The following is an 11,798-nucleotide window of genomic DNA, read 5'->3' as shown; positions in this document are numbered from 1 at the left end:
CAATGGAAAATACAAGGCACTCTGGGAAATATCCTGGCGATACAAAATACGGAGCTCCACCGAGCTTTACAAACCTCCACAATAAACAATCACACACAAAGACAAGGGGGCAGAGGGAACACTTATGTAGGTACTGATGAGGGGATATGAACCAGGTGTGTGTAATAAACAAGAAAAAAACGAATGGAATTATGAGATGAGGAGCGGTAGTGGCAAGAAGGCCAGTGACGACGAACGCAGAAGCCTGCCCGAACAAGGAGAGGTGGCAGCTTCGGAGGAAGTTGTGACACAAGCGGCACCATGAAGACCAAGGAGCTCTCCAAATAGGTCAGGGACAAAGTTGTGGAGAAGTACAGATCAGGGTTGGGTTATAAAAAAATATCAGAAACTTTGAACATCCCACGGAGCACCATTAAATCCATTATTAAAAAATGGAAAGAATATGGCACCACAACAAACCTGCCAAGAGAGGGCCGCCCACCAAAACTCACGGAACAGGCAAGGAGGGCATTAATCAGAGAGGCAACAAAGAGACCAAAGATAACCCTGAAGGAGCTGCAAAGCTCCACAGCAGAGATTGGAGTATCTGTACATAGGACCACTTTAAGCCGTACACGCCACAGAGCTGGGCTTTACGGAAGAAGTGGCCAGAAAAAAGCCATTGCTTAAAGAAAAAAATATGCAAACACGTTTGGTGTTCGCCAAAAGGCATGTGGGAGACTCCCCAAATATATGGAAGAAGGTACTCTATTCAGATGAGAATAAAATTGAGCTTTTTGGCCATCAAGGAAAACACTATGTCTTACGCAAACCCAACACCTCTCATCACCCCAAGAACACCATCCCCACAGTGAAGCATGGTGGTGGCAGCACATGATGTGGGGATGTTTTTCATCGGCAGGGACTGGGAAACTGGTCAGAATTGAAGGAATGATAGATGGCGCTAAATACAGGGAAAGTCTTGAGGGAAACCTGTTTCAGTCTTCCAGAGATTTGAGACTGGGACAGAGGTTCACCTTCTAGCAGGACAATGACGCTAAGCATACTGCTAAAGCAACACTCAAGTGGTTTAAGGGGAACCATTTAATTGCCTAGTCAAAGCCCAGACCTCAATCCAATTGAGTATCTGTGGTATGACTTAAAGATTGCTGTACACCAGCGGAACCCATCCAGCTTGAAGGAGCTGTAGCAGTTTTGCCTTGACCATAAGAGTTAATCAGGGTGATTTTTCCATAAATAGACAGGTAATTTACTTTTCCATGGTAGCAAGATCTTATCCATTTTTTGCTAACTTTCTAGTACAATTTATTGGAGTGAGATCATTTATGTATTTAGGGATATGCATTTAGAGTATATCCACATCACCATCAGACCATTTTATTGGTAAACTACACGGGAATGTAAAAATTGTATTTTGTAGTGATCCAATAAGTAATATAGTACATTTATCATAATTTGGTTGTAATCCAGAGAGATTAGAAAATGTATCTAGATCCTCTATGAGGCTGTGGAGGGATTCAAGTTGTGGATTTAAAAGAAAACATGAATCATCAGCGTACAATGACACCTTTGTTTTTTTTGTCTGATAATCTACCATTTACATAGGAGTGGTTAAAACATGCTAATAACGGTCCTCTGAGTATATCAAAAAAAGGTTTGGTTTACCTCAACTGGTATGCCATCCAACCCTGGAGTTTTCCCGGACTTAAAGTGTTTAATTGCATCCAGAATTTCCTCCTCTGTAATTTCACCTTCACATGATTATTTTTGCATGGCTGTTAATTTTACATTATCAATAGAAAAAAATCCATATAATTAGCTTCAGTTAGAGGAGATGGAGGCGACTGAAACAAAAACATCTGCTTAAAGTACTTTGCTTCCTCTTTCAAATTATCATTTGGTGAATTATGGGTGACTCCGTCATTTGTAACCAGTTTCAGTAAATTATTTTTGGTAGCGTTTCTATGTTGAAGATTAAAAAATAATTTGGTGCATTTTTCTTCATATTCCATCCAGTTTGCTTTATTTTTTATAATATATTACACTTGATCTTTCTTGAATAAGTTCCTCCATTTCTTTTTTTTCTCTAATTAATTCCGAGCCTCTATGTTACAGTTTTTATTGCTATCTATCTGTTCTGTTAGACCTTCTATTTCCTTTGTTAGTATGGACTCTTTTGACCTAAATTGCATTTTTTTTTCGAGATGAGTACTGAATTGCATTGTGTCCCATACAATAACGGGATTTGATGTACCTATGTTATAATGGAAAAATTCAGTTATAAATTCCTCTCTCCTAGTTAAAAACAAGTTATCATCCAATAGGCTTTGATTACATTTCCAATATCCTCGCCCACATGGAAATTCAGTAAGAGTAATGTATATGCCAATTATATGATGGTCCGATTATTATTATTCTGTCCCCTATCAACACTTTGTAAACTTTTAGTGCCAACGAGAATGATATAAGAAAGAAGTCAAGACGACTAGCTTGATTGAGTATCCGCCATGTATATATCACTAGGTCAGGATATTTAAGCCTTCATATATCCACTAGTTCTAATGTATCCATGACATTCATGATTTCCTTAAGAGCATGAGGGTGATAGTTTATAGTGTGATTTCCTTTACGGTCCATTGAACTATTTAAAACAGTATTATAATCTCCTACCATAATAATAGAGTCTTGTATTGCTTGCAGGGTTGATAATTTATTATATATATATATTTTTTCAAAGAAGCGTGGATCATCATTTTTGGTCCATAAAGGTTAATGAGCCATATCTGTTTATGGTCCAATAACATATTTAAAATCATCCATCTACCTTGCGGATCTGTTTGGTCAATTTGCACATTCGGATCAAAATTACTGTAAATTAATATCATCACCCCTTTTGAGTTTCTTTGTCCATGGGAGAAGTATATTTTATATATTTTTTCCACACAACTTAATCTAGAATTGTTGAATGAGTTTCCTGTAAACAATATATATTATATTCCTTCTCTTTGAGCCAGGTAAATATTGTTCTTCTTTTCTTATTATCTGCTAAGCCATTACAATTATATCTGGCTATACTTATTTCACCATTTAACATAATGAGATACAAGTTTCAAATCTATTCATCCTTGAAGCAAATTTGTTCCTTGTGAGGAGAGGGACCTACGTATGTACCGAAATTTCATGACTCTAGGTCAAATGGGTTGAGGGGCTTGAGCTTTCAAAGTTATAATTTTCAATTGCTTATTATAGCGCCACCATGTGGCCAATTGGCATGGGAATAGCGTGAGAAGCTGTGGCCCATGGGCCTTTATCGTCTCACAGGATTTTGCGTGTTTTTTTTATTTGGGGGAAGAACCCGGTATAATAATAATAAAACCCCTAATAAAGAAGAAACGGGAATGTCTGTTGACTGTTTTGCTGCTTGTGATATTTTAATCAGACATTGGTTATAGGCCACTGATTAGGCTACTGTGCCGATAATCGATAGCCTTAACCAATTGCGTTACTGCTAAAATCAGCTTTTGGCGAGTCTTAAATATCACCAGTAGCGCTGCTTGAAATGTGCACATTGGTGCACGTTTTTAAGAACACACATCAAATATTTCCACCCCTTCCACCTAAGAGCAAGCGAGCTGATATAAGATGGGTCATTACCAACCCTGGCGCCATGTTTGGAAAATAGCAGAGCGCTGGCTTTTACAAGTCGGAATTGCCAAAGAGCGAAAATAGAGCCCTTGGTGTTTGTTGCCAATTGGGTGATAGTTTTTTTTTTATCATGATTTCTTGAGTGCAGGGATGGGTAGGTAACTTTCTAAATGTAATCCGTTACAGTTAATAGTTACCTGTCCAAAATTGTAATCAGTAACTTAACTCTGCAACGTAAATGGGATTACTTTTGGATTACTTCCCTTAAGAGGTATAAGAAGAAGACAAAAATGCTCCATCAAACACATTTGGTGTGTCATCATAGTGATCTCTGACTTGTGGTCAGACTCGCTCATGTGGAACAAACTTGCACCTTTTTTCAATGCTGAATTTAAAGTCATTGAAAAAACATAAAGGTGTCATAATGTATTTTTTTCGTAAACATCCTTTCTGAATTTAAAGGTAATCCAAGAAGTAATCATATAGTTTTTTCAAAAGTATCTGTCATCTGATTACAATATTTTAGCTGGTAATGTAACTGATTACAGTTTTTTTGTTATCAGAGTACATGCTCCCCAGCCCTGCTTAAGTGTTGCGGCTACATGATTCAAACAACTTACAAGGTTGAAAAGCTTGATGAAGCTTGAACTTTTTGAGTCTATAGAGCGGAATAGAGTGCTTGATAGTTATCGCATGCACCTTTATGAACTGAAATAGTCTTGTCAATAGAGTGTGCATGTGTGTGTGTGCGCGTGCGCGAACGTGCGTGTGGTGTGCATGTGTTGAGGATGTTTTAGAGAGTGTACAGTACTGTGTACATATGTACATGCACGTTAAAGTATGTTTTCATACTTCCTAATATTGAGTTGCCCCCCCCACACCCCCCCCCCCCCTCAGAACAGCCTCAATTTGTTGTGGCATGGAATCTATAAGGTGTCAAAAGCATTCCACAGGGATGCTGGCCCATGTTGACTAATGCTTCCCACAGTTGTGTCAAATTGGCTGGATATCCTTTGGGTGGTGGACCCCTCTTGATACACACAAGAAACTGTTGAGTGTGAAAAACCCAGCAGCGTTGCAGTTCTTGACACAAACTGGTGCGCCTGGCAGCTACTACCATACCCCGTTCAAAGGCACTTAAATATTTTGTCTTGCCCATTCACCCTCTGAATGGCACACATACACAATCAATGTCTCAATTGTCTCAAGACTTAAAAATAATTCTTTAACCTCTCTCCTCCCATTCATCTACACTGATTGAAGTGGATTTAACAAGTGACATCAATAAGGGATCATAGCTTTCACCTGTATTCACCTGGTCAGTCTATGTCATGGAAAGAGCATGTGTTCTTTATGTGTTCTATACTCATTATGGACTTACAGTGCCTTCAGAAAGTATTCACACCACTTGACTTTTTCCACATTTTGTTGTGTTACAAAGTGGGATTAAAATTGATTTAATTGTCAGTTTTTGGTAACAATCTACACAAAATACTCTAATATCAAAGTGAACTAAAAAAATGTATTTAATGGAAAATAAATACTGTACATGTTAGAATCACATTTTGCAGTGATTTAAGCAGTGAGTCTTTTTGGGTAAGTCCCTGGATTGTACAATATTTGCTCATTATTCTTTTAAAAATGATGTATACAGTTGAAGCCAAATACATTTAAACTCAGTTTTTCACAATTTCTGACATTTAATCCTAGTAAAAATTCCCTGTCTTAGGTCAGTTAGGATCACCACTTTATTTTAAGAATGTGAAATGTCAAAATAATAGTAGAGAGAATTATTTATTTCAGCTTTTCTTTCTTTCATCACAATCCCAGTGGGTCAGAAGTTTAAATTTGGTAGTATTACCTTTAAATTGTTTAACTTGGATCAAATGTTTCGGGTAGCCTTCCACAAGCTTCCCACAATAAGTTGGGTGAATTTTGGCCCATTCCTCCTGACAGAGCTGGTGTAACTGAGTCAGGTTTGTAGGCCTCCTTGCTCGCACACGCTTTTTCAGTTCTGCCCACACATTTTCTATAGGATTGAGGTCAGGGCTTTGTGATGGCCACTCCACTACCTTGACATTGTTGTCCTTAAGCCATTTTGCCATAACTTTGGAAGTATGCTTGGGGTCATTGTCCATTTGGAAGACACATTTGCGACCAAGCTTTAACTTCCTGACTGATGTCTTGAGATGTTGCTTCAATATATCCACATAATTTTCCTTCCTCAAGATGCCATCTATTTTGTGAAGTGCACCAGTCCCTCCTGCAGCAAAGCACCCCCAAGATAGCGTAGCAGTGCGGTCGTGTTCTCTTGTGTGCCTGTGTTTTTGTTTTTTATTTGTATTTTACGTACACTTTTCATCCTTCTACTAAATATACTTTCCTGCAACCCACCTCACTCAATGTGGAACGGATTCTATTATTTACTCACCTTTATCTAGAATCTCCAGTTGAAACTAGCCAGCCAGCTAACTAGCTAACTAGCTACTTGCTATTAGCCACCGTTAGCGGTTATCACCCAGAACATAGGATTTTCTGCCGGAATAACTGAATCACTGGACCTTAACACCGGATCTAGCTAGCCGCAACCGAATGGATGTCGAATGGATGTTGCTGTAGGCTAATCACCACTGCCCCGTAGCACCAGTTAGCCTTGAGCCTTGAGCTAGCCCCGGCTATCTACCTCTCTGTCTACCGGAAGGGAGTAGCCAGCTAACCAGCTAACTAGCTACTTGCTATCAGCCACCGTTAGCGGCTTTTTCTCCATTGTCCGTGGCCTGCACTACCTACCAGCCAGCTCTAGTCTGGACTATTATCGGCCAGTCTGCACTGTCTGCACAGCGAGTTATCGACCCAGAACCTATCGGATTTACTGCCGGAATCACTGAATCACTGGACTGGATAATCGCAACCAGCTAGCTGCAACCATATGAACGTTGTTGTTGGCTAATCAGCCTTGAGCTAGCCTTGAGTCAAGCACATCTCCCGGCTATCTACCTCTCTGTCAACCGGACGGGACCGCCTAGAGTCGACTCGGAGCCCTGCCGATCCATCACGACTGGTCTGCCGACGTAATCGTCTGTGGTTTCAACAGGCTTCCCGTTGCGACGACCACGAAGATCCATCTGCTAGCACCGGCCCGCTAGCACACGCAAACTACAACCGGGCTTCCTGCTCGCTGTGCTGAAGCACCAATTTGAACTGCTCTCGGACTCACATATTGCTGTTCACTGGACCTTATGATCACTCAGCTGCACAGCTGATGCCTGCTGGACTGTTCCTTTACACGGTACCCTGTCCTGTTTATTCTGTTTAGCCTCAGCCCAAACTTTATCGCCATTACCAGTTGTTGTCTTAGCTCTCTCTAATAACACCTGTGATTGCGTTATGCCTCTCTCCCATGTCAATATGCCTAGCCTATTGCTGTTTGGGTTAGTTCTTATTATACAATTTCACTGTAGAACCCCAAGTCCCTCTCAAACTGCCTCAAATAGTTCCTTTGTTCCACCCCCATACACGCTGAGACCGGCTCAATCGGTGCCTCCAGTGATGCTATCTCTTTCATTGTTACCCAACGCTTAGGTTTACCGCCACTGTACTCATATCCTTCCATATCCTTGTCGGTACATAATGCCCTGAATCTTTTCTACAACGCCCGTAAATCTGCCCCCTTTATTCTCTGTACCCAACGCACTAGAAGACCAGTTCTTAAATCCTTTAGCCGTATCCTTATTCTAGTCCTCCTCTGTTCCTCTGGTGATGTAGAGGCTAACCCAGGCCCTGCAGCTCCCAGTATCACTCCTACTCCCCAGGAGCTATCATTTGTTGACATCTGTAACCGTAAAAGCCTTGGTTTTCTGCACGTTAACATCAGAAGTCTACTTCCTAAGTTTGAGTTATTCACTGCGTTAGCACACTCCGCCAACCCTGATGTTATAGCAGTGTCTGAATCCTGGCTTAGGAAGGCCACCAAAATTCTGAAATTTCCATCCCCAATTACAACATTTTCCGTCTAGATAGAACTGCCAAAGGGGGTGGAGTTGCAATCTACTGTAGAGCTCTATCATACTATCCAGGTCTGTGCCGAAACAGTTTGAGCTTCTACTTCTAAAAATCCACCTTTCCAGAAATAAGTCTCTCACTGTTGCCGCTTGCTACAGACCCCCCTCAGCCCCAGCTGTGCCCTGGATACCATATGTGAATTGATTGCCCCCCATTTATCCTCAGAGTTCGTACTGCTTGGTGACCTAAATTGGGATATGCTTAACACCCCGGCCATCCTACAATCCAAACTAGATGCCCTCAATCTCACACAAATTATCAACGAACCTACCAGGTACAACCCTAAATCCGTAAACATGGGAACCCTCATAGATATCATCCGGACTAACTTACCCTCTAAATACACCTCCGCTGTCTTCAACCAGGATCTCAGCGATCACTGCCTTATTGCCTGCGTCCGTAACGGGTCCGCGGTCAAACGACCACCCCTCATCACTGTCAAACGCTCCCTAAAACACTTTAGCGAGCAGGCCTTCCTAATTGACCTGGCCCAGGTATCCTTGATGGATATAGATCTCATTCCGTCAGTAGAGGATGCCTGGTTGTTCTTTAAAAGTAATTTCCTCTCAATCTTAAATAAACATGCACCATTCAAAAAATACAGAACTAAGAACAGATATAGCCCCTGGTTCTCCTCAGACTTGACTGCCCTTGACCAGCACAAAAACATCCTGTGGCGTACTGCATTAGCATCAAATAGCCCCCGCGATATGCAACTTTTCAGGGAAGTCAGGAACCAATATACACAAGCAGTTAGGAAAGCAAAGGCTAGCTTTTTCAAACAGAAATTTGCATCCTGTAGCACTAACTCCAAAATGTTTTGGGACATTGTAAAGTACATGGAGAATAAGAGCACCTCCTCCCAGCTGCCCACTGCACTGAGGCTAGGAAACACTATCACCACCGATTAATCTACAATAATCGAGAATTTCAACAAGCGTTTTGCTACGGCTGGCCATGCTTTCCACCTGGATACCACTACCCCGGCCACCAGCTCTGCACCCTCCGCTGCAACTTGAAACCCCCGCGCTTCTCCTTCACACAAATTCAGACAGCTGATGTTCTGAAAGAGCTGCAAAATCTGGACCCCTACAAATCATCTGGGCTAGACAATCTGGACCCTTTCTTTCTAAAACTAGCCGCCGAAATTGTCGCAACCCCTATTAATAGCCTGTTCAACCTCACTTTCGTAACATCTGAGATCCCCAAAGATTGGAAAGCTGCCGCGGTCATCCCCCTCTTCAAAGGGGGTGACACTCTAGATCCAAACTGTTACAGACCTATATCCATCCTGCCCTGCCTTTCGAAAGTATTTGAAAGCTAAGTTAACAAACAGATCACCGACCATTTCGAATCCCACCGTACCTTCTCCGCTATGCAATCCGGTTTCCGAGCTGGTCATGGGTGCACCTCAGCCACGCTCAAGGTCCTAAACGATATTATAACCGCGATCGATAATAGACAGTACTGTGCAGCCGTCTTCATCGACCTGGCCAAGGCTTTCGACTCTGTCAACCACCGCATTCTTATTGGCAGACTAAATAGCCTTGGTTTCTCAAATGACTGCCTCGCCTGGTTCACCAACTACTTCTCAGATAGAGTTCAATGTGTCAAATCGGAGGGCCTGTTGTCTGGACCTATGGCAGTCTCTATGGGGGTGCCACAGGGTTCAATTCTTGGGCCGACTCTTTTCTCTGTGTACATCAATGATGTCGCTCTTCCTGTGGTGACTCTCACATCCACCTCTACGCAGACGACACCATTTTGTATACATCTGGCCCTTCATTGGACATTGTGTTAACAAACCTCCAAACGAGCTTCAATGCCATACAACACTCCTTCAGTAGCCTCCAACTGCTCTAAAACACTAGTAAAACTAAATGCATGCATTTCAATCGAACGCTGCTGGCACCCGCCCACCCGACTAGAATCACAACTCTCGACGGGTCTGACCTAGAGTATGTGGACAACTACAAATACCTAGGTGTCTGGTTAGACTGTAAACTCTCCTTCCAGACTCACATTAAGAATCTCCAATCCAAAGTTAAATCTAGAATCGGCTTCCTATTTCGCAACAAAGCCTCCTTCACTCATGCTGCCAAACATGCCCTCGTAAAACTGACTATCCTACCGATCCTTGACTTCGGCGATGTCATTTACAAATTAGCATCCAACACTCTACACAGCAAATTGGATGTAGTCTATCACAGTGCCATCCGTTTTATCACCAAAGCCCCATATACTACCCACCACTGTGACCTGTATGCTCTTGTTGGCTGGTCCTAACTACATATTCGTCGCCAAACCCACTGGCTCCAGGCCATCTATAAATCACTGCTAGGCAAATCCCTGCCTTATCTTAGCTCATTGGTCACCATAGCAACACCCACCCGTAGTATGCGCCCCAGCAGGTATATCTCACTGGTCATCCCCAAAGCCAACACCTCCTTTGGCCGCCATTCCTTCCAGTTCTCTGCTGCCAATGACTGGAACGAATTGCACAAATCTCTGAAGCTGGAGACTCTTATCTCCCTCACTAACTTTAAGCATCAGTTGTCGAGCACCTTACCGATCACTGCACCTGTACACAGCCCATCTGAAATTAGCTCACCCAACTACCTCATCCCCATATTGTTATTTATTTTGCTCATTTGCACCCCAGTACCTCTATTTGCACATCATCTCTTGCACATCTATCATTCCAGTGTTAATACTAATTGTAATTATTTTGCACTATAGCCTGTTTATTGCCTTACCTCCATAACTTGCTACATTTGCACACACTGTATATATATTTTCTGTTGTATTTTTGACCTTATGTTTTGTTTTACCCCATATGTAACTCTGTGTTGTTGTTTTTATCGCACTGCTTTGCTTTATCTTGGCCAGGTCGCAGTTGTAAATGAGAACTTGTTCTCAACTGGCTTACCTGGTTAAATAAAGGTGAAAAAAATCTAAAAAAATGATGCTGCCACCTCTGTGCTTCACGGTTGGGATGGTGTTCTTCGGCTTGCAAGCATCCCCCTTTTTCCTCTATGGCGGTTTTGGAGCAGTGGCTTCTTCCTTGCTGAGCGGCCTTTCAGGTTATGTCGATATAGGACTCGTTTTACTGTGGATATAGATACTTTTGTACCTGTTTCCTCCAGCATCTTCACAAGGTCCTTTGCTGTTGTTCTGGGATTGATTTGCACTTTTCGCACCAAAGTACGTTCATCTCTAGGAGACAGAACGCGTCTCCTTCCTGAGCGGTATGACGGCTGCGTGGTCCCATGGTGTTTATACTTGCGTACTATTGTTTGTACAGATGAACGTGGTACCTTCAGGCGTTTGGAAATTGCTCCCAAGGATGAACCAGACTTGTGGAGGTCTACAATTCTTTTTCTGAGGTCTTGGCTGATTTCTTTTGATTTTCCCATGATGTCAAGCAAAGAGGCACTGAGTTTGAAGGTTGGCCTTGAAATACATCCACAGGTACACCTCCAATTGACTCCAATGACATAATTTTCTGGAATTTTCCATACGTCCTCCGAAACACAACAGCGCCAAGCCGCACTGCTTTTTGACACACTGCTCGCTTAACCCGGAGGCCAGCCGCACCAATGTGTCGGTGGAAACACAGTACAGCTGGCGACCGAAGTCAGCGTGCATGCGCCCGGCCCCCCACAAGGAGTCGCTAGAGCGTGATGGGACAAGGACATCCCGGCCGGCCAAAACCTCCCCTTCCTCAGACGATGCTGGGCCAATTGTGTGCTGCCTCATGGGTCTCCCGGTCGCGGCCGGCTGCAACACAGCCTGGGATCGAACCCGGGTCTGTAGTGACGCCTCTAGCACTGCGATCCAGCGTCTTAGACCGCTGCGCCACTCGGATGCCCATTATTCTTAAAAAAATTATTCAAGCTCTGTCATGTTGGTTGTTGATCATTGCTAGACAGCCATTTTCAAGTCTTGCCATAGATTTTCAAGCCGATTTAAGTAAAAACTGTAACTACGCCACTCAGGAACATTCAATGTCGTCTTGGTAAGCAACTCCAGTGTATATTTGGCCTTGTGCTTTAGGTAATTGTCCTGCTGAAAGGTGAATTTCTCTCCCA

The sequence above is a fragment of the Coregonus clupeaformis genome, unplaced genomic scaffold (assembly GCF_020615455.1).
Source record: "Coregonus clupeaformis isolate EN_2021a unplaced genomic scaffold, ASM2061545v1 scaf0367, whole genome shotgun sequence".
NCBI classification, from domain to species: Eukaryota; Metazoa; Chordata; class Actinopteri; order Salmoniformes; family Salmonidae; genus Coregonus; species Coregonus clupeaformis.
Note: the sequence above shows the minus strand (reverse complement) of the source record.